Raw genomic sequence first — 25110 nt, forward strand, 5'->3', positions numbered from 1 at the left:
TTTACTTTATTTTTTTTCTTTTACTTTTTCTCTTTTCTCCACAAATTTTTCTGACTTTTTTCCCTTTCCCTTTTTTGTACCGTTTTTTTATTTTTTTTCCTTTCAATTTTCGTTCGCACTATTTTGTTTTTCTTGTTACATTCTAAAATTTCGTTATTCGTAGTACGATTCGGGTAAATGGGGTTTCACTTGGTGGTAGGCTTCAGTTTCTGTAAGCTATTGGGTTAATCCTTTTTGTAGTAATGTAATAATGTAGTTAGGGGATTTGATCTCTGCAAAATATCGTGTAGGAGAAGCCTGCGAAGTAGGGGTGTCGCTTCAATGGCTTGAACGGTGTTAGCTGAGGTTTTCGTCGGCAGTAAGTTAGGTTCATTGTCAAATTTTTTTTGACGAATTCATTAATTATACTGCTAAAACGGTGTCTGATATTCTATTTTTAGGTTTCGAAGGTCTCAGGATTACTTTCGCATAAAAAACAAACTAGGTGTGTAACGAAAACACGAGAAATTAAAGTTCAGTGAAAGCTGAAAAAGGGGTCTGTCAACACCACAGGGCATGTGCCTTGTCATGTACGACACACGGTTGTGTGACAGGGGAGTGTGTGGTCGTGTGGGCCACACGGGCGTGTGGTTATGGGTCAAGCCACGTGGGCCACACAAGCAAGGCCAATTTGGGCGTGTGGGCCCAAAGTTTTGAAATTTTCCCTAGGGTCGCATGAGTCGCTCCAATCGACTATAGGCCTTCCGTAGGGTCGGTAATGGCTAGCCAAACCCTAATGCCTGTGATTTATTATCCTGATAGACTAATCTGAGTAGTAAAAATTGATATGTATGTGTAATTATTCTGTATAAGCATGTATGATATTTGCACATGAACATGCGAGACATGTTATTTATGTATATCTGTTATTTGATATTTGTATCTATATATGGGGTGGGATTCATATATGTGGAGGAAGTGTTCTGTACGGCGACCTTTCACCTATTTTTTTGGCAACTTGGCTGCATACTATTCTGTTATGTGTCGTATGGACATTATATAGTGTGTAGGGATGGATGAGTGTTTTATACCCTACATGGTGTGATAGGATGGTCTGAGATGGTGTGTAGAGGATGGAGGTAGAATTCTGTATATCTATTCTGATTATTTGATTCTAACATTTGTTTCTATTAAAGGCTTAAGTCTGTATCTATATCTGTTCTGCATATGAGTTTCTATGTATATTTGAATGACTATCTTTGTTGGGTTACACACTGAGTTTTCAAAAACTCACATCTATTTGTCTGTTTTGTTCAGGTAATCCTTAGGTATAGGCGGATCAGTGCGACGGATTCTCAGCAGTGACCACTGTAACGCTCGGGTTTGTGCGAGTGTACACAATCGTTATCAAGTAATAAGTAAGTATCGAGTTATCGTCTCCACAAGGATTGTATTTGTGCTAAGTCACTTAATTTTTAAAAGTGTATTAAAAATTTGGTAAATAAAAACAATATAATTGAGAAGTGATGAAAAATTAAGTATATGAAACTAAATGCAATGATCCCTAATGCAATTTATCCTAAGTATGCAAACTATATGAATAAGATAGATTTTAGCAGAATTAACACAATAAGCAAAAATTATAACATAAATAAGCTAGGACAATTACTTTAATTAAACTCAAATTATTATCAACATGCTTATCAATATTCGGAAAAACATTCCATGGCAAATCGATCTTTCATGAGTTTGGAAACTACGTTAACTCCTTTCGGAATCTTTTACTTAGCAAATACGCATTTTACTAATCCTTATTTACTAAGGGTTTCTTATTATTCATGCGAGGTAACAAGGACGTGTTAGGTTTGAAACAGTTTAATCACACAAATCTAAAAACAATGCAGATAACAGAGCCTGGTTAGGGATGTTATGCAACCTGCAATTTCATCGGGTTAGGATCTAAATTGAGCATGCACATTTCAATTATGCGTCCATTCACTGTCGTTTGGTTAGGATCGCTTAGCTAATTCAGGTGCATTTCAATCACGTATGAACGAAATATAGACTTGATTTTAATTGAAAACATGATTGATTTAGGCACAAATATTATAAGCATGAATCAAATAATTATTGTTAAATCAAAGCAATCATCCTAGCTTAAATAAAATTAAGCTATCATTGTTGTAAACAAGAACAAAGAACACATAGCAAACATTCTTGAATTAAATTAAAGTAAGAAAGATTAAACCCAATTCAGAGTTGCTGTCACCTAATACTCTGACTGATGAGGGCTCCTTCGTTCCTTTGCTTTACTCCTTTGCTGATGGCTCTTCGAGTGGCCGACCAAGGGTTCTTTAAGAGGCTAATTTGCTCAAAATCTTTATGCAAAGATGATGGTAGGCGTGAGGGCTAAGAAAGTTGAGAGAGAAGAGAATGATGAAATAGTGAGGGATGAATGAGGGATGAGGGATGATTGAAAAAGTGAGAAAAAGGCTCTTATTTATAGGTGAGGCATGGGAGATAGTTTGCTAAAAATAGGAATGTCCATCTTTCAAAACTCCTTCCAAGGATGGTCGGCCATGAATTGAGGGAATGTGGCTGATTTTGCTTGATTCTTGGTCAATTTGAGTGCCACAACAACTCAGGATTAAGACTCGGTCACCAGCGGGCAAATCTCTAATTTCTTCAACTCTTCAAGGACATTGTGTAATTAAACCAAAAGATGGTTTATGAACCTCAATATTCAGCCGAATTTTGGGTTGAGTTGGCCTCCATTTGGACGGTTTTGTAATCAAATTAAAGCTCTCAAACCTGTCCAAAAATAAATCAATAAGTTAGAGGACCAAAGAATTAAATTTTACCAACTTAATTAAATTAATTAAAACCCCAATTATTAATGAAATATTTTAAAATGAATTATTAAATATAATTTTATATTTTATTATTTAATTTAATCTTGCATGGCCCACTTTATGTCATAAAAATATAATATGCTCAATTTAATATAAAATAAGCCATTTTATGCATGAAAACTATATAATAAAGCAAAAAATCACATTTTAATAATTTTTATGTCCTTTTTTCATATTTTCACATATTTCGTTAATTTATTAAACGATTACTTGGTTTTAACAACAAATTTAAGTAAAAAGGTGATAATTTATATAGGAAAAATCCTATATATTTTTCAGTTTAGACACCCCTAAACTTAAATCATTGCTCGTCCTGAGTAATGTTCATGCGCAGTACAAGGTCTTGCTAAAGCAAAATTTCTAAAAGTGTAAGCAGCATCAATCATTGCCCCATAATCATGTATTAATAAATTCACGCTCATCGATCATCTTCATTAATAAGTAATTCATATGCAACCATTTTGAAAATTTTATACTAAGTTTCAAGCTATGCCAACATGAATCATAGCATGTATATACGTCACAACCATAGATAATATTCTTTCATTCAACATAATTTCTCATCAATCAAGCAAAACAATCATAAGGCTTATTTATAATCTTCATATGTTGAACTTAGGACTTCCTCTCCACTAATGTAGGGGACATAATCACCAAATCAATAGGTCTTTATAAGGTTTAATGGGTCTCTGTTAAAGGTAGGGATTTTAAGAGATGGGATATTTCGGTTTCAAGATCTTAACCTTTAACTCTGTCTTGGTTTTCTCATAATACAACCTTTTTCTTTACGTGAACCTTTGGAATACCCCCAAACTTATTTTGGACTTAAGCTCATACATTTTTTCCTTTTTCAAGATTGAGCAAACTTTTCTTCGCCCTTTTTTTTTTTTTTAAATAAGCATGAGCACATACATTTTTATGAAAATTTCCTCAAATGTTGATTACCAAGACAACTTAAGTTCAGATAGGTGCACAAAATTAAGATAACTTACAAAGATGGTAATGTGGCTTGTAATGTAGGTTCATTGCAATAAACAGGTCTTTAAGCTCAAAATTATAGTTTCAAGGGTCTAATATCATAAGGTGGGCTTGAAAAGGCTCAAACGATCCAAAGAAATAGTGCCTATATCATTTTAGAATTTTATTTCTCCTAGGATTTTTCCTCAAGAAAGTTACTAAGTCAATTCTAAAGATATAAGCCTTCATACATGTCTAATCTCAAAAGAAACTAGTTTTCATGCAAAATTACCTAAGACTAAGTTCATACAATCATTCCATTCTTCATGATAACATACAATCACTCAGATAAAATCATCATTCATGCTCGCATACAAGCTATCTCATTAACAAAGAATTTCTTTAAACATTCATTTATTAAAACATACTCATGGAAAAATTAATTGAAACATACTTGAAAATTTGAGAAGCAATTATTTGCCTTACCCCCTTTAAAAAGAAGCAATGTCCTCATTGCAAGAACAAAGTAATGAATGAAAACTGAACACCAGGTAGGGTTAAAAAGAAAGAAAGGTGAGTCATTAAGACTGCTTAAATACCAAGTCTTACCTCATAATCCAATCCTAGACATGTTCATTCCCATTACCACATCACTTAGTCTTTTTCTTTCTAAAGGAAGCATTTTTTCATGCTTGCTATGTTTTATTTTGCAGAAATTAAATCTTAGTTACTAAAGAAATAAATTCCTAAAGACCTAAATAAATAAATAAAAAGACAAGAATCCCCCATTTTATTCTTTTAACTCATCCCCCTTGTCTTCTTTAGCTCCTTCTCCGCTTGTATAATCAGTATCGTCCATCCATGTCTCAAAGATAGTATCTGGGAACTCAAGAACAAAAGTGTTAGGGATATTCTTAAAAGTATTTTGAATCGAATCATCTCTAATTTTTGCATGTTTCTAGTAAGTTTGTTGTTGATTGTGCATGAACTTGCACATATCCATCAACATTGACAACTCTGATTTCCTTAAAGTACTTGCAAAAGTCAGCAAGGGAGTTGTATATTCAGGTTCAACACTTAGCTTGACTGGTTCTTCTTCTGGCTCAACCCTTGGTTCAGGTCTTCAATTGGTTCCTTATCAGATTCTTTTTCTTCAGTGTTTGAAACTGATTCAATTTCAATTTCATTTGTTGACTCCTGAGTACCTAGCTCAGTTGGTTCTTCTTGCTCACCTTGATTCAGCTTATGCACCTTTTCTATTAACCTTTCTAGATCATGACTTGTAATGTACCCTTGGACATATTACCCCTTCAAATTTGCTTATGTTTTAACACGAGCCCTTAAGCAAAGTGAAGTGATTAATGATGGGAAAATAAGCACTTCCTGTCTTCTTTTTAGCACAGTCATAAATCGCCTTGAGAAAAATTTTACCAACATTAATGGACTTTTCTATCAAGATTGCATATAACAAGAGCATTCGTTCCATCGAGATGGTGGAACTGTGTGAGATAGACATAAAACTGTAGCGAACAAAATAAAACCGTACCTTTGCTACTGGTTTTTGGTATTCCTTTCGGCAAGAATGGCTCCCATATTTTCTTATAATCCATTGGTATCTCGGATTTGTTACAACATCAAGAACTTGTTGAAGAAAATCCCAATTGATGTTGTTCATCAAAGGGTGGTACTCATCTTCTTCAACATTAGGTAAGTTAAACAAATCATTGATGGGCTTAGAGGTAAGAGGTACCTTTTTCTTCCGAACGGTGACCTCAGTGGCATCTTGTGTGGTCAAACTTGCATAGAACTCTCGAACTAGTTCATCATCGGGAAGTGAACGAGCATAAAAAAATCATTCCCACTTGAGAGCATTGATTGTCTTTCTATTTGGCATAGGGACAACCATCAAATCATTACTCTTTAAGTTAAAACCTTTTTCTGGCATCATAGGTTGATGTTTGAAAATTGAATCAAATTTCTCTTTCACTTCTTTATTGATCACAATCGGGTTTTCAGGAGTAGTCTTTGACGATCTAGTTCTTTTGCGAGATATGGTATTTTCTCAAAAATTCGGCAAAGTTCTGCTTACAGGGGAAGAAAAGAAATCGGCAAGTGGGTAGGGCTTGCTCGACAAACCTTACAAAGGTGAAGAGGTTGCGGCGGCGAAGGCAACGTGCTGCAGCACTGGTGGTGTGCAGCTGCGATAACGGCTACGTGCGACAGCGACATTGATGCCCCAACGATTTCTTTGCGGCAGCAATAGGAGATTTTTGCAAAGGGGAAAAGAAATAGGGTTTCTTTCGGGATTTGAGGTTGACGGCACAAGAGAAAAGTTTAGGGATTTTTTTGGGTTTAAGCAAATTACTTTGAGGGATATGAAAAATTGTAGAATGAAGAGGGGTTTATATAGGGAAAAATTAGGGCAACATGTAGCAAAAACTTAGCTACATTAGGGTTGGCGGCAATAGGTGTGGAATTTTTCCTCTTTTTACTATCTTGGGCCTCAAATTCAGACAGTATCTTACTGAAGAAACTGATTAGTACTTGGGCCAAATTTGACCCCCTTTATTAACATAAAAATTTAAAATTTAAACAAAACAAATGAAACTAAAAGAAATTTTAAATCTTAATTAGAAAATTTCTTCTCAATAAATTACATTAAATTAATTCCCAGGAAGGGTTGGAGGGGTCACAGCGGTCACGCTTAAGTTCCAATCTCCTTAGATAGAATTAATTAAGTGTACTAAATTAAGAAAATAAATCCTAATTATTTATTTATTTACAAAACAAGTTTGTGAAAAATCAAAGGTCTGTTAATTTGAACGAGGATTCAACTCGCTCAACTTCACCATCCCAATAATGCTTGAGATGTTGACTATTAACTTTAAACGTACCTCCGGAATTGTCATATAATTCAACAGCTCTATAAGAATAAACTCAATAGATGGTATAATGTCCTTTCCATCGGGATTTTAGCTTCCTAGGAAATAACTTCAGCCTTGAATTAAACAACAAAACCTTCTGACCTTCTTTAAACTCGCGAGGTCGTATATGACTGTCATGTCATCTTTGTTATCTTTCTTTAAACATTTTGGCATTCTCATAGGAAAACAACTTCAACTCTTCCAACTCATCCAATTGTAACATCCTTCTCTCACTGTCTTGTTTAAGATCAAAGTTCAATTTCTTCAAAGCCTAGTGAGCTCTATTCTCCAATTCTAATGGCAAATGACATGCCTTCCCAAAAACCAACCGATAAGGAGTCATTCCTAACGGTGTCTTAAATGTTGTTCGATAGGCCTATAATGCATTATCGAGCCTTCGAGACCAATCTTTTCTGCTGGGGTGTACTACCTTTTCAAGGATACCTTTGATTTTATGATTCACTCTTTCAACTTGCCCATTAGACTGGGGGTGATAAGCAGTAGCAATCTTGTGCTTCACATCATATTTGTCAAGCAACCACTTAAGCCATTTGTTCACAAAATTAGAACCTTCATCACTAATAATAGCTCTTGGTGTGTAACACCCCTTCCCGTATCCGTCGCCGGAACAGGGTACGAGGTATTAACAAATTATAGTATATACTATTAAATAAAACCCAACAAAAATATGGCGTGCAATTTGATCATGGATCATTATAACATATGCCATTAACAATACAAACCAATTTCAAAGGCTTCGTACAAAATGATTAGTTTGATACTATAAGTAGTAATTTAAACCTAGACAATTATGACACGTAACAAAATAACTAAGTCGCTATACATGCCATATTTCAAAATGTTGAGTTCGAGATACTGGGAGTATTGATAGTGCGGCGGATCTTCTACGATCTCTAACTCTGTGCTAGCTGGATGACACTATAAGACAAAGGAGAGAAAAGAAAGTAAGCTTATAGCTTAGTAAGTAAGTATATAAATAACAAATAAGGAATCTAATATGTTTACAACATAACTCAATTATATCATATTTTTAATTTTTCTGTTTACTCCAATTTGATCAAGCTATCCCTCCTGCGTCATGATCACTAAATAAATCATAACTCAAGTTACGAAACTTGAAATTCAAATCTGTAAAATTTCCCTGAATCTAGACTCATAAAAATTATTACTAATTTTTTTCTAGAATTTTTTGTTCAGACAATTAGTACAGTTTATTAGTTAAATTTTCCCCTGTTACACAGCTCAACTAATCTGACCTCTATTCACTTCAAATTGAATTTCTCTCAGTACACAATTCAAATAACCATGAAACCTATTTAATTTAAAACTAGACTCAATAAGGAATTTAGGCATATAAACTATATTTCTTAATTTGTTTTGTACCATTTTTAATGATTTTTCAAATTTGGAACAGGGGATCACATAGTCATCCTGAGCAAGTCTCACACAATTGTAAATATCTCAAAATATAGAATTATTTTTCTTTCTCTGTTTCTTTTATATGAAAATAGACTCATTAATATTTAATTTCACATCTCATTCAACCTCTAATTAAATTCCTTATATTTTTGGTGAATTTCCAAAATCACGTCACTGCTACTGTCCAAAACAGTTTTAATGCTAATTTCACTCTTTCACACATTCTTTATACTAACCTCATTTTAACTTACATATATATATACCACAATTCATTTTCACCACATTTCATACATCACAAGTGTAGGTCCATGACTACAATGTCACCACAAAACCATCCCGTTGAACAATTCAGATTAATCCTTGATACTTGATGGTTTCAGCACACAGCCCCACCATCATATTTCATTTAATTCGGCTCTCTTGTACACATGGTGAACACTTAGTACCACTCATGCGACCTAGCCGATTTGTCTCATAGCTCTCTTGTCTACATGGTGTCCTTCACTTGGAATCACGCATGCGACCTAGCTACATTTATCTCTCACGTAGCTCTCTTGTCTACATGGGATACATCCCGTATCACACATGTGACCTAGCTACTACATAGTATCTCGTAGCTTTCTTGTACACATGATGTACACTTGGTACCATACATGTGACCTAGCTACGCTCCCTCTATTTTATTCGATCTTTCCGAATGTTCAACCGGGATCTCTCTCTCTATTACTTATTTCTATTCTTCTAATAGTCGATTTATACTTCAACATCAGCTAGTATATATATATAATAGGCTGAAATATAAGAATGTAAATGAAATTAATGTATTATTTACATACAAACTTACCTCGGTGCAAAATATGGGAATTTTGCAATTTAGTCCAAAACGTTCTCCTTCCCCCGTTCGAGGTCGATTCCACGCCTTTCTTGATCTATAACAACATATTTAGCTCATTTAACACTCGAACTATTTATTTTAATCCAAAATCACATTATACAAAAATTACATTTTGCCCCTAACTTTACAAAATTACGATTTTGCCCCAAGACTAGGAAATTTAATTTCAGCCCTTATTCTTATGTTTAATGACCTACTGATCATTTTCTCTTCTATGGCAACATCAAATTCTCACTCTAACACATAGTTATGAACAATAGGTATTTTTATCGATTATATTGCTTTTGCTCGTTTTTGTTAAAAATCGCTTAGAAAAGATCGTTCTCCTAACTTCAAACATTCATATTCTACCATCAAACAACAAAGTACATGCCTATCATTCATGGGTAAATTTTTAAACATAAACCTTAACTCAAAATAATGGTAGAAATAAGTAAACCGAGCTACGAGGATTTCAAAAATGTGAAGAACATTAAAAACAGGGTTTGAAATCACTTACTATGAAGCTTGAAAGTTGAAGAAACCCTAGCTATGGAGGAGAGAAATTTTCGGCCCCAAAATGCCCTTACTACTAAACTTTCAAAAAAATTCCCTCCATGTCCAACTTTTGTCCATAACTTAAGAATGGGTCAAATTGCTATTTAAGACCTCCTAGTTAATATCCCAAAGCAATTTCATACTAAAAACTTCTAAAACACGAGTTTTACAATTTATTCGATTTAGTCTCTAATCTCAACTTAAGCGTGCAATGCACAGAATTTCATCACGAAATTTTCACGAAATCATGAAATCATATCATAAACCCCAAAATAATTATAAAATAATTATTTCTATCTCAGATTTGTGGTCACAAAACCACTATTCCGATTAGGCCCTAATTCGGGTTGTCACATGGTGTCCTAAATCGTGTAAACACATGCTTATGTAAGAATCGCATGACTACCTTAGCATCATTTGTAGGGTATGCTTCAGCTTCAACCCACTTGAATACATAGTCCACAACAACTAAGATGTATTTGTTCCCATACGAAGAAGGAAACAGGCCTAAAAAGTCAATGCCCCATACGTCGAATAATTCAATCTCCAAAATGTTTGTTAAGGGCATCTCATTCCTCCGTGATATGTTTTCGCTCATTTGGCATCTATCACAATTTTTTACATAAGCATCTTTAAATAGTGTAGGCCAAAAGAAACCTACTTGCAAAATCTTTTCTACGGTACGTGCACCACCAAAGTGTCCCCCACTTGGAGATGAATGGCAATGATGTAAGATCTTAGCAATCTCATTTTCAGCTACACACTTTTGGGTTATATTATCTACACACTGTTTAAACAAGAATGGGTCCTTCTAGAAATAATACCGGCTATCATGAAGGAATTTCTTCCTTTGTTAGTATGTCAATTCTCGAGGAATTATTCCACATGCAAGATAATTAGCAAAATCAGCAAACCCAAGATGTTTCATGAATTCGACTCACCTCAAATAAGTGCTCATCTGGGAAATTCTCGTTGATAGGCATATGTGATCGAGTTACCTCATCTTGCTCCAATCTCGACAGATGATCAGCTAGTTGATTTTCAACACCTTTTCTGTCTTAGATCTCAAGGTCAAATTCTTGGAGTAAAAGTATCCAATGAATTAACCTCGGTTTCGCATCTTTCTTCGTGAGCAAGTATTTAATGGCGGCATGTTTAGTAAATACTGTAACTTTGGTACCTATAAGATATGAGTGGAATTTGTCAAAAGTAAAAACTATAGGAAATAGTTCCTTTTTAGTTATCGTATAATTGAGTTGGGCTCCGATTAATGTTCTACTTGCATAGTAAATTAGGTGGAACACTTTATTCCTTCTTTGACCCATCACAGCTCCAACAGCATAACCACTTGCATCGTACATCAACTCAAAAGGTGTGCTCCAATCTGGTGTAATGATTATTGGGGCTGAGATTAACCCTTTTTTCAGCTCTTCAAAAGCTTCTAAACATGATTTGTTGAAATTGAACACTGTATATTTCTCTAACAATGAACACGGTGGTTTAGAAATTTTCGAAAAATCTTTGATAAACCTTCAGTAAAAATCGGCATGGCCGAAGAAACTTCTGACTCCTTTCATATTCATTGGGGCCAGTAATCTTTCAATTACGCCCATCTTTGCTTTGTCAACTTCAATTCCTTTCTTTGAAATTCTATGCCCTAAGACAATCCCTTCCTTAACCATAAAATGGCATTTCTCCTAGTTAAGGACTAGATTCGTCTCTTCTCATCTCTTCAGTACCTTAGCTAAATTACTCAAACAAATATCATAAGTGTTACCAAAAACAGAAAAATTATCCATGAAACCCCAACAAAGTTTTCAACCATATCAGTGAATATTGCCATCATGCATTGTTGGAATGTTGCAGGTGCATTGCATAAACCAAAAGGCATTCGCCTAATAGCAAACGTACCGTACGGACAAGTAAAGGTTGTTTTATGTTGGTCTTCTGGAGCGAAATCTATTTGGTTATATCCCGAATAACCATCTAAAAACAATAGAATTCATTACCTGCCAGTTGATCTAACATCTGATCCATAAAAGACAACGAAAAATGGTCCTTCCGAGTGGCTTTCTTCAACTTTCTGTAGTCAACACAAATTCTCCAACCAGTAACAGTTCTTGTTGGGATCAATTCTTTACACTCATTCTCAACAATCGTAATTTCACCTTTCTTTGGCACACACTGTACCGGACTTACCCATGAACTATCTAAAATTGGATAGATGATTCCTACATCTAACCATTTGATCACTTCCTTTCTCACAACTTCCTTCATAATAGGATTAAGCTTATTTGCCCATCAATTTGAGCTTTTTCACCTTCCTCTAGAATAATTTTATGCATGCAAAATGAAGGGCTTATACCTCGAATATCAGCTATAGTCCAACCAATTGCTTTCCCAAATTTCTTTAGAACAGAAATTAATTGCTCCTCTTGATCTTTTGTCAGCTCAGCTGAAATAATCACAGGTAAAGTAGAATAATTACCTAAATAAACATATTTCAAATGGAAAGAAAGTACCTTTAGTTCGAGTGTAGGTGGTTCTTCGATTGACAATTTGGATTACACAAATTCTCTGACTTCCAACTCCAACAGTTCAAACTGATTGGATTGAATAAAATTCCTCGAGTTGGCTTCCATCACAGCCATGTTTTCTTCACCTTCTTCATCCTTCAAAGGGTCAAACCCTAAGGCTTTCTCCAATGGATCTTCTTCAATAAGCCTTTCCACAGAAATCAAGGTTTCTATTTCTTCCATAACTGAGCATTCTTTTGTCGGATTGGGAAATTTCATCGCTTTAAGAATGTTAAAAGTTACCTGATTGTCTTAAACTCGCACGGTGAATTCGCCTTTCTGCATATCAATTAACATTCTTCCCATGGCTAGGAAAGGTCTCTCAAGGATAATTGGTACTTCCTTATCTGCTTCAAAATCTAGAATAATGAAATCAACAAGAAAAATAAATTTATCGACACTTACCAAAATATCCTCGATCTTTCTTTCGGGGTATGCTAAAGATCGATCCACTAGCTGGAGCGTCACAGTTGTAGGTCTTACTTCTTCTATCTCTAGCATATTGAAAATAAATTTAGGCATCAAGTTGATACTTGCTCCTAAGTCACACAAAGTTTTACCATAATAAGATTCACCAATGTTACAGGGTATTGTAAAGCTTCTTGAATCCTTCAATTTCGGTGGCATCCTGTTCTGCAGGAACATACTGCACTCCTTTGTCAGAGTGACAGTCTCATGCTCACTCAATTGTTTTTTCTTGGATAGTACATCCTTCATAAACTTCACATAATTCAGCATTTCTTCTAAAGCCTCCACCAATGGAATATTGATGTGTAATTGCTTCAGAACAACCAAAAACTTCTTGAATTGCACCTCCTGTTTCTACTTGTGTTGCTACAATCTTTGTGGATATGGAGGTGATGGAATTTTTGGTTGAACCGGACCACTCTTCTGAGTAGGTAAATCTGCATCCAAAGAAGATGTTAAAAGTATCTGAATTCACTAAATTAGGATTTACCTTGTCAGTCTTTGCAGATTCTGACTCTTTTGGTGTAGGGACTTCAACAGCTGGTTGATTTTCCTCCTTTTCAACAATCTCATCCTCAACATCAATCAATCGGGGTTCCAGAATTTTACCACTTCGCAATGCCACTGCCTTGATTGTTCTTTACCCAAATTTCTTGGATTCTCAGTATCGCTTGGCAAGGTTCCTTGTGGTATATTACGAAGCTCCGTAGCTAACTAACCCATTTGGTTTTCCAAATTTTTTAGTGCTGCTGCTTGACTCTGGATCAAAGCGTCATTCTTTGCCATGTATGCTTTCAACAAGTTTTCCAAACTATTTAATGATTCAGCTTGAGGTGGTTTTGGAGCTTGCTAATTAAACCCCTGAGATTGGTTGGGTCTATGCTGCATAAAGTTGTTGTTTGGTCCACTTCCTTGGTTGGTCCAAGAAAAGTTGGGGTGATTACACCATGAAGGATTATAGAAGTTGGACTGGGGTCCTTGTCCACTCTTATTTTGATGTTGGTTCCCCACATAGTATACTGACTCGGGATTCAATGGGCAATTCTTGAAAAAATGACTTTCCCCACAGTACAAAGGAAACTACTTCAAACGGACTTGGTGGCTGAGCTGCAAAATTATTAGCACCATTAGCGGTAAACTACTTTAACATAGAGGAAATAGACGATACCTGAGCTGATAACAAAGTGACACTTCATGAACTCCGACTACACGTCTTCCTGAAGCTATTCGATTTGTTGGCCATTGATAGTTGTTGCTCGCGATCCTCTCGATGATCTCATAAACCTCATTATAAGACTTAGAAAAAATTGCACCATTCGCAGAAGCATCTACCATCAATCTTGTATGTGCATTGAGACAATTATAGAATGTCTCCAACTGGATACAATGAAGAATCCCATGATGAGGACACTTACAAAGTAACTCCTTGAATCACTCACAAGCCTCATACAAAGACTCGTTATCCAATTGTTGGAAAATTGTGATCTCGTTCCTCAACTTAGCATTTTTGCGAGGCGAGAAATACTTAACCAAAAATCTCTTTGCTAATTCTTGCCATGTAGATATAGAACTTGATGGCAATGAATTGAGCCATGCTCATACTCGATCTCGCAAAGAGTACGGAAACAACTTTAACCTCAGTGCATCTTCAGTCACACCGGCTATCTTGAATGAGTGGATCTTCCATGGGCATACCACTAAATTGGCCCACCGTTTGTAGCATTTGAAGTTGTGATAGCCCAAAACTGACCCTAGCCGGGAAGTGGTTTCGGGACCGCTAAACCGAGTCACCGAAATGTTTGAATGTAAAATTTATTGTCTAGAATATGTAATTATGAATGTGTGAAAATTTCAAGTTCCGATTTAGCCGATTGCATGTGAATTCAGTTAGTAGGACTTGTGTGACACTTTTGAAAAGTGAAAGGCTAATCTATAAGGACCTAATAGTGCATGTAGTCAAAGGGGAGGACTTGCATGTCAAATTTCCCCCTCAAGTTGTAGTGGCCGGCCATGACAAGGAATCATGGGCTAAACAAGTCATGAAACATGTTTTGTTGGGCATTAGGGAGAAATAATAAACAAATAAGCATGGGTAATAAAGAAAGAAAAGAAAAAAAAAATGTGAGTGTGAGTGTGAAACCCCATTGCCGTGTATTGTAGATGAAAAAAGAAAAAATTGTTCATCCAACCTTGCATTCTCTCTTGATCGAAAATACTAGAGGAAGGAAGGAATTTTGCTTCATGTTTGTTTTGGAAGAGGATTAGGAAGAGGTTGGCTAAACTTGCATCAAGATTAAGGTATGTTTGAGATTGTGCCATGAAATTCATGCATGTTTTTAGTTGCTAGCTTGATGTTCTTGGTAGCCCATGGTTCAAATCTTTGCAATGTCATGGGAATGAAATTCGCCAAAGTAAATGTGGTGTAAATGCCATTGCATGCTAAATATCAAGCTTGATAATGATACATGTGATGGGGGCATTGAGGACTCTTAGATTTTCTTTTAGCATTTTGAATGAGATGCTAAGTTTTTGTTTAATCATGACCAAAATTATGGTGTTGTGATGTATTCGCCATGGTACATCCAAAAGTGTGATTTATGCTCATTGCATGGAAAGTAAGATTTGTGTTTTGAAATTTTGTTCGTGTTTAGTTACAATCAACTTGAGATTCGGCTCTAGCATATATATATGTATATATGTTGTACATGATGTATTGGTATGACATATATACTATTTCAAGGTGTATATTTGCTTGTGATGATGTTTCGATCATGAAGGAAATGATAGATGTGTATTGAGTTACATTATGGAATGCATTAGTTAGTAAATGTATGCTGTTTTTTTTGGTGTGGTATAAAGTGTATAATTGGCCTCAACATGGACATGCATATTCGGCCACATGAGGGGAAATTGGTGTGCATGCACTCGGTTAGAGGCAAGCATATTGATGCCTATTCTTGGCTTAGAAAATTCGGCTAAGAGGAATATTAACTAATGTGTTGAGTTCGACTCATGATTTCGTACATATGCGACTTTGATGCCAAATGAGTATATATATTGGCTAAGTACCTTGAATTCCTCTTTCGATGCTCAAATGATTAAATCAATTTATTTGTCAAATTAAGCTCAAGAGCAGAGGGGAGCTAAATCCGATAAAGGGAAGGAAAAAGTAGTCGAGTAGCCGTCGAAATCGCTCGACAACATCCAAGGTAAGTTCTTGAGTAATAGAGCTTAAATTTGAAATGATTAGATCATGTTTAAAGCAAATTAAAATCATGCTCTTTGTGTGTGGCTATTGAGCCGAAATTGCAAGTGTAAAAGTGCCTTGTGTTTGAGTTTTGCTATTGAAAATGAAATACGAATGTGTCATAATTTATTGACAATTGTGCTCGGTTATTGAATGATGTCCGGCTAAGTCCCAAGGCTTTGTGCTAAGTGACTATATCCGGACTAGGATCCGAAGGCATTCGTGCGAGTTAATAAATCCGGCTAATCCAAGGCTTTGTGCAAGTTACTAAACCGGGTTAAGTCCCAAGGCATTCGTGCAAGTCGCTATAACCGGCTTCGTCCGAAGGCATTTGAGCGAGTCGTTATATCCGGTTAAATTCAAGGTACGTGATTCTAGAATAAGCAATCTTGCTGTAAAATTTCAGTTAATGCGCTTGAGAAAAATTCCAGCAATGAGGTATGTTCATATGAGCTTGAATCGTTGATTCCTTGAATAATATTCGCTCAGTCGAGTAATGAGTTTCCGGTATGTGACTAAGGTGATCCCTTATGTATGATCATAGGGGTTGAAATGTGAAATGAGTATGATATTGAGAGTTTGTACATATGAAATTATCCGTTAGCTTTATGAATGCTAAGCTTTTGTTGTGCTGGAACTTCTTGCTCAAACTTACTAAGCATAAATTGCTTACTCCGTTTCCTCTGTTTCTCTGTCTTATAGATTTTGCTCGTTAGCTATCGGATTCGGGATCCTTGAAGTCGAAGTCATCCATACTATCAAAGCCCCATTTTGGTACTCTTTTAGTTGAACTTTGGATATGGCATGTATAGGACTACCCTCGGTTGTTTTCAAGTGCTTTTGTGATGTATATATGTACGGCCATGCAAAATGGTTCGTAAAAGTGGAGTACTGAATTAGACCATTTGTGGTTTGTAATTTTATATGGTTTCATGATGTTATTATGGATTGGAATGGGAGTGTTGGTCACATGATCAGCCATTGGAATGGCTAAACATGATCATAGGAGGACCTATGTATGACTAGACTATAGTTGGTCCATGGAAACTACAAAATAGGTAAGGCCTACCTTAAAAATGGATGCTGCCAAGTTGCAGTGACGTGGATGTGAAAAATCACCAAAATTTGTAGGAAGGGTATTAAATTGTGAATAAGTTATGTAAACGAACCTTGACGAGTCTATTTTCATATGAAAGTAACGAAACGATCATATGAACAGTATACCGAGAGATATTAAAGTTCTCGTGAGACAGGGCCAGAACGGTTTCTGGGTCCCCTATCGCGACTTTGAAAATTTACTATAAATTATCCAGAAAGAATTAGAAGTCATGCCTTATATGTGCAGATTCCATTTTGAGTCTAGTTTCATTAGAAAAAACGGAACCAGTATTAAAGCCCTGTACAGAGAGATATTCAAGTTGTAACGCGCAAAGGTCAGCATAGTCGACCCCTGTAACATGGGTGACTTTAACTAATAAACTGTACCAATTGGCCCAACCAAAAATTCTAGAAATAAATCCATGGATGGATATATGAGTCTAAATTCAGGGAAAATTTACGAAATCAGTTTCCGAGTTTTGAAACTCAAGATATGATTTTTAAGGCGACGGTGACGCAGTTTCCAGCCTGTCTGGAAATGCCGAATTGGTCGGTTCTTTAAGAGGATTTGTCTCGTTAACCCCTCGTGTCCGACACCGGCGATGGTCTCGGGTTCGGGGTGTTACAGAAACATCACTGGTTTCAATTTGAATTGGGTTGCCTCAATATCAGGCCTTCTAATTCCCGGATTTAAGTTATTGAAAAGCGGCACAGCATATTGTCTAATGCATCGATCCTTATCATCGGCAATGAGGATAGGATTTCGTACATGTTCGGCTTTATTACCTTGGTCTTGATTTTGATTTCCAAGGTCCATCTCGTTTGTCTCTGAGCTATTTGTTCACGTCTTCTTTGTCTAAAAGTTTGCTCAATTTCAGGGTCTACTGGGAGTAAATCGATAATCCGATCTATGCTCATAAACCCCTAAAAAATCATAAAATTAAAAAGAATAAGTTAGTAATGTTAAAAGTAACCAAATTGAAAATAAATAATTTTACAAAAAATGACTATGGCAACAGTTGACAATCCCCGGCAACGGCTCCAAAAACTTGTAACGCTCGGGTTTGTGCAAGTGTACACAATCGTTATCAAGTAATAAGTAAGTATCGAGTTATCGTCTCCACAAGGATTGTATTTGTGCTAAGTCACTTAATTTGTAAAAATGTATTAACAATTTGGTAAATAAAAACAATATAATTGAGAAGTGACGAAAAATTAAGTATATGAAACTAAATGCAATGATCCCTAATGCAATTTATCCTAAGTATGCAAACTATATGAATGAGATAGATTTTAGCAGAATTAACACAATAAGCAACAACTATAACATAAATAAGCTAAGACAATTACTTTAATTAAACTCAAATTATTATCAACATGCTTATCAATATTCGGAAAAACATTCAATGGCAACTCGATCTTTCATGAGTTTGGAAACCACGTTAGGTTCTTTTGGAATCATTTACTTAGAAAATACGTATTTTACTGATCCTTATTTACTAAGGGTTTCTTAGTATTTGTGCGAGGTAACAAGGACGTGTTAGGTTTGAAACAGTTTAATCACACAAATCTAAAAACTATGCAGATAACAGAGCCTGGTTAGGGATGTTATGCAACCTGCAATTTCATTGGGTTAGGATCTAAATCGAGCATGCTCATTTCAATTATGCATCCATTAGCTGTTGTCTGGTTAGGATCACTTAGCTAATTCAGGTGCATTTCAATCACGTATGAACGAAATACAGACTTGATTTTAATTGAAAACATGATCGATTTAGGCACAAATATTATAAGCATGAATCAAATAATTATTATTAAATCAAAACAATCATCCTAGCTTAAATAAAATTAAGCTATCATTGTTGTAAACAAGAACAAAGAACACATAGCAAACATTCTTGAATTAAATTAAAGTAAGAAAGATTAAACCCAATTCAAAGTGGTTGTCACCCAATACTCTGACTGATGAGGGCTCCTTCGTTCCTTCGCTTTGCTCCTTTGCTGATGGCTCTTCGAGTGGCCAACCAAGTGTAACACCCCGTACCCGAGTCCGTTACCGGAGTCGAACACAAGGTGCACACAGACTTAACTTAATTGTTTTCACAGTCCATTTAAAAAAAAATTTCCAGACAAGCTAGTTACTGCATCACTGTCGCCTTAAAAATCATATCTTGAGTTTCAAAACTCGAAAATCAGTTTTGTAATTTTTTCCTGAAACTAGACTCATATTTCCATCTACAAATTTTTTTCTAGAATTTTTGGTCAAGCAAATTAGTACAGTTTATTAGTTAAAGTCTCCCCTATTTCAGGGTTTGACTACACTGACCTTCATGCATTACAACTTGGATATCTCCCTGTACAGGGCTTTAATACTGATGCCGTTTGTTTCTATAGAAACTAGACTCAAATAGTAATCTATACATATATGGCATGACTCCTAATTATCTCTGGTTAATTTACAATGAATTTCCAAATTCGGAACAGGGAATCCAGAAACTGTTCTGGCCCTGTTCCACGAGAACTTTAATATCTCTTAACATATAACTCATATGACCATTTCGTTTCTTCCATATGAAAGTAGATTCATCAAGGTTCATTTAAATAATTTATTCCCCATTTAATTCCATTCCTACAAATTTTAGTGATTTTTCAAATCCACACCACTGCTACTGTCAGCATCTGTTTTCAAGGTAAACTTTACCTATTTCGTGGTTTCCATGGACCAACTAGAGTTTTGTCATACATAGGTCCACATATAATCATATTTAGCCATTCCAATGGCTGATCATTTGCCCAACACTTCCATTCCAGTCCATAGTCACATCATGAAACCATACATATATACATAAACACAAATGGTCTAATGCCATACTCCACTTCTACGAGCCATTTTCGCATGGCCGTACACACATATCATCAAAAAGTACTTGAAAAACAACAAAGGGTAGTCCTATACATGCCATTTCAAAGCTCAACCAAAATTGTACCAAAAGGGGCTTTGATAGTGTGGGAGACTTCGACTTCCAAAAATCCCGAGTCCGATGAATGACGAGCCAAAATCTATAAAACAAAGAAACAAAGAAACGGAGTAAGCAATTTATGCTTAGTAAGTTTTGAGCGAAGAATTTAAGCACAACAGAGGTATAGCATTCATATAACTAAACGGATAATTCCGTATATACATACTTTCAAATCATTTCTACTTTACATTCCAACCCCTATGTTCATACATAAGGGATCATCTTAGCCAAATACGGAAGCTCATTACTCAACCGAGCGAATATTGTTCAAGGAACTCAACTATTCCAATGCACATACTGAACATACCTCATTGCTGGAACTTTTCAAGCGTATTAACTGGGATTTTTACAGCAAGATCGTTCATTTCGAATCACGTACCTTGAATTTAACCGGATATAGCGACTCGCTCGATTGTCTTGGGACATTGCCCGGTTATAGTGATTCGCATAATTGCCTTGAGAATTAGCCCGGATTTAGTAACTTCGCACGAATGCCTTGGGACTTGACCGGTTTTGGTAACTCGCACAAATGCCTTGGGACTTAACCCGGTTTTGGTAACTCGCACAAATGCCTTGAGAATTGACCGGATTTAGTCACTTAGCACAAAAGCCTTGGGACTTAGCCGGACACCATTGAATAAACATGCACATTTAACACTAAATCATGACACATTCGTATTTCATTTTCATTAGCAAAACTCAAATACAATACACTTATCACTCTTGCACATTTCGGTTCAATATCCACACACAAAGAGCATGATTTGATTTACTTGAGACATGATCTAAGCAAATCATAATTTAAGCTCTATTACTCAAGAACTTACCTCGGATGTTGTCGAATGATTCGATGGCTATTCGACCACTTTTTCCTTCCCTTTATCGATTTAGCTCCCTTTGCTCTTGAGCTTAATTTAACAAATAAATTGATTTAATCATTTGAGCATCGAAGAGGAATTCAAGGTACTTAGCCCACATATTTTCATTAGACATTAAAGTCACATATGTACGGAGATCATGAATCAAACTCAACACATTAGTTAGTACTCTCCTTAGCGAATTTTCTAAGCCAAGAATAGGCATCAATATGCTTGCCTCTAACCGAATGCATGCACACCAATCCCCTCATGTGGCCAAATATGCATGTCCATGTTGAGGCCAATTATACACTTAATACCACACATAAGCGGCATACATTTTACTCACTAACGCATTCCATATTGTAACTCAATACGCATCAATCATTTACTTCATAACCAAACATCATCATATGTAAATATATACCTTGAGATAGTATATATGTCATACCAATACATCATGTGCAAACATATATATATATATATATATATATATGCTAGAGCCGAATCTCAAAGTTGATTATAACTAAACATGAACATAAATCCAAAACACAAATCTTACCTACCATGCAATAAGCATAAATTATACTTATGGATGTACCATGGCCGAATACATCACAACACCATACCATTTCGATTTTGGTCATGGTTAAACAAAGAACTTGATGTCTCACTCAAAATGCTAAAAAGAAAGTCCAAGAGCCATCAATCCACCATCACATGTATCATTAGCAAGCTTCATATTTAACATGCAATGGCATTAACACAAAATCCACCTTGGCGAATACCATCCCCATGACATAGCAAGGATTTGAACCATGGCTAATAAGAACATCAAGTTAGCAACCAAAGACATGCATGAATCTCATGGCACAACATCAAACATACCTTAATCTTGATACAAGTATGGCCAAACCTCTTCCTAATCCTCTTCCAAACCAAACATGAAGCAAAAACTCCCTCCTTCTTCCTTAGAATTTTTGGCCAAGAGAGAATGAAGAGGATGAACTAATTTTTTTTTTCTTCCCTTTCATTATTCAATTCCCATGCTCATTATTTTATTTTTTTCTAACATACACCATTGTCACAACATGTTTTATGACATGTTTTTGCCCATAATCCCTTGTCATGGCCGGCCACTAGCTATTAGGGGGGGAAATTTGACATGCAAGTCCTCCCTTTTGATTACATGCACTATTAGGTCCTTATAGATTAGCCTATCACATTTCAAAAGTGTCACACAAGTCCTAATAACTGAATTCACATGCAATCGACTAAATCGAAGCTTGAAATTTTCACACATTCATAAATACATATTATAGATAATAAATATTACGCTCAAACATTTCGGTGACTCGGTTTAGCGGTCCGAAACCACTTCGACTAGGGTCAATTTTGGGCTGTCACAACTCTCCCCACTTAAGAAATTTTTAGCCATTCCAATGGCTGATCATTTGCCCAACACTTCCATTCCAGTCCATAGTCACATCATGAAACCATACATATATACATAAACACAAATGGTCTAATGCCATACTCCACTTCTACGAGCCATTTTCGCATGGCCGCATACACATACATCACAAAAAGTACTTGAAAAACAACAAAGGGTAGTCCTATACATGCCATTTCAAAGCTCAACCAAAATTGTACCAAAAAGGGGGCTTTGATAGTGTGGGAGACTTCGACTTCCAAAAATCCCGAGTCCGATAGCTGACGAGCCAAAATCTATAAAACAAAGAAACAAAGAAACGAGTAAGCAATTTATGCTTAGTAAGTTTTGAGCGAAGAATTTAAGCACAACAGAGGTATAGCATTCATATAACTAAACGGATAATTCCGTATATACATACTTTCAAATCATTTCTACTTTACATTCCAACCCCTATGTTCATACATAAGGGATCATCTTAGCCAAATACCGGAAGCTCATTACTCAACTGAGCGAATATTGTTCGAAGGAACTCAACTATTCCAATGCACATACGAACATACCTCATTGCTGGAACTTTTCAAGCGTATTAACTGGGATTTTTACAGCAAGATCGTTCATTTCCGAATCACGTACCTTCGGAATTTAACCGGATATAGCGACTCGCTCGATTGTCTTCGGGACATTGCCCGGTTATAGTGATTCGCACAATTGCCTTCGGGAATTAGCCCGGATTTAGTAACTCGCATACGAATGCCTTCGGACTTGACCGGTTTTGGTAACTCGCACAAATGCCTTCGGGACTTAACCCGGTTTTGGTAACTCGCACAAATGCCTTGAGAATTGACCGGATTTAGTCACTTAGCACAAAAGCCTTGGGACTTAGCCCGACACCATTCAATAAACATGCACATTTAACACTAAATCATGACACATTCGTATTTCATTTTCATTAGCAAAACTCAAATACAATACACTTATCACTCTTGCACATTTCGGTTCAATATCCACACACAAAGAGCATGATTTGATTTACTTGAGACATGATCTAAGCAAATCATAATTTAAGCTCTATTACTCAAGAACTTACCTCGGATGTTGTCGAATGATTCCGATGGCTATTCGACCACTTTTTCCTTCCCTTTATCGATTTAGCTCCCTTTGCTCTTGAGCTTAATTTAACAAATAAATTGATTTAATCATTTGAGCATCGAAGAGGAATTCAAGGTACTTAGCCCACATATTTTCATTAGACATTAAAGTCACATATGTACGGAGATCATGAATCAAACTCAACACATTAGTTAGTACTCTCCTTAGTCAATTTTCTAAGCCAAGAATAGGCATCAATATGCTTGCCTCTAACCGAATGCATGCACACCAATCCCCCTCATGTGGCCAAATATGCATGTCCATGTTGAGGCCAATTATACACTTAATACCACACATAAACGGCATACATTTTACTCACTAACGCATTCCATATTGTAACTCAATACGCATCAATCATTTACTTCATAACCAAACATCATCATATGTAAATATATACCTTGAGATAGTATATATGTCATACCAATACATCATGTGCAAACATATATATATATATATATATATATATGCTAGAGCCGAATCTCAAAGTTGATTATAACTAAACATGAACATAAATCCAAAACACAAATCTTACCTACCATGCAATAAGCATAAATTATACTTATGGATGTACCATGGCCGAATACATCACAACACCATACCATTTCGATTTTGGTCATGGTTAAACAAAGAACTTGATGTCTCACTCAAAAATGCTAAAAAGAAAGTCCAAGAGCCATCAATCCACCATCACATGTATCATTAGCAAGCTTCATATTTAACATGCAATGGCATTAACACAAAATCCACCTTGGCCGAATACCATCCCCATGACATAGCAAGGATTTGAACCATGGCTAATAAGAACATCAAGTTAGCAACCAAAGACATGCATGAATCTCATGGCACAACATCAAACATACCTTAATCTTGATACAAGTATGGCCAAACCTCTTCCTAATCCTCTTCCAAACCAAACATGAAGCAAAAACTCCCTCCTTCTTCCTTAGAATTTTTGGCCAAGAGAGAATGAAGAGGATGAACTAATTTTTTTTCTTCCTTTCATTATTCAATTCCCATGCTCATTATTTTATTTTTTCTAACATACACCATTGTCACAACATGTTTTATGACATGTTTTTGCCCATAATCCTTGTCATGGCGGCCACTAGCTATTAGGGGGAAATTTGACATGCAAGTCCTCCCTTTGATTACATGCACTATTAGGTCCTTATAGATTAGCCTATCACATTTCAAAAGTGTCACACAAGTCCTAATAACTGAATTCACATGCAATCGACTAAATCAAGCTTGAAATTTTCACACATTCATAAATACATATTATAGATAATAAATATTACGCTCAAACATTTCGGTGACTTCGGTTTAGCGGTCCCAAACCACTTCCCGACTAGGGTCAATTTTGGGTGTCACAACTCTCCCCACTTAAGAAATTTTTGTCCCGAAAATCTTACCGTAAATAGGTTTGGGTATCGCTCTTTCATAAAGTTCTCGGTTCCCAAGTAGCTTCTTCCATCCCGTGTTTGAGCCATAACACTTTTACTAACGGAACCCTTTTGTTTAGCAACTCCTTCACTTCACGAGCTAGGATACGAATCGGTTCTTCTTCATAACTCATATCGGCTTGAATTTCGACCTCGATGGACTAATTATATGCG

General features: G+C 35.9%; 1 long non-coding RNA gene and 1 other non-coding gene across 2 annotated transcripts; one reads left to right on the plus strand and one right to left on the minus strand.

Annotated features, from left to right (window-relative positions):
* Positions 1–14081: 14081 nt before the first annotated feature.
* Positions 14082–14188, plus strand: LOC128287400 (small nucleolar RNA R71). Its single transcript, XR_008278100.1, has one exon. It is a non-coding gene; the product is annotated as a small nucleolar RNA R71 (small nucleolar RNA).
* Positions 14189–22337: 8149 nt separating this feature from the next.
* LOC128286661 (uncharacterized) lies at positions 22338–23032 on the minus strand. The gene is made up of 2 exons (XR_008277280.1): positions 22979–23032; positions 22338–22638 (listed from the first exon to the last, which is right to left on the minus strand). It is a non-coding gene; the product is annotated as an uncharacterized LOC128286661 (long non-coding RNA).
* Positions 23033–25110: the final 2078 nt, after the last annotated feature.

This window comes from Gossypium arboreum, chromosome 13 (assembly GCF_025698485.1).
Source record: "Gossypium arboreum isolate Shixiya-1 chromosome 13, ASM2569848v2, whole genome shotgun sequence".
NCBI classification, from domain to species: Eukaryota; Viridiplantae; Streptophyta; class Magnoliopsida; order Malvales; family Malvaceae; genus Gossypium; species Gossypium arboreum.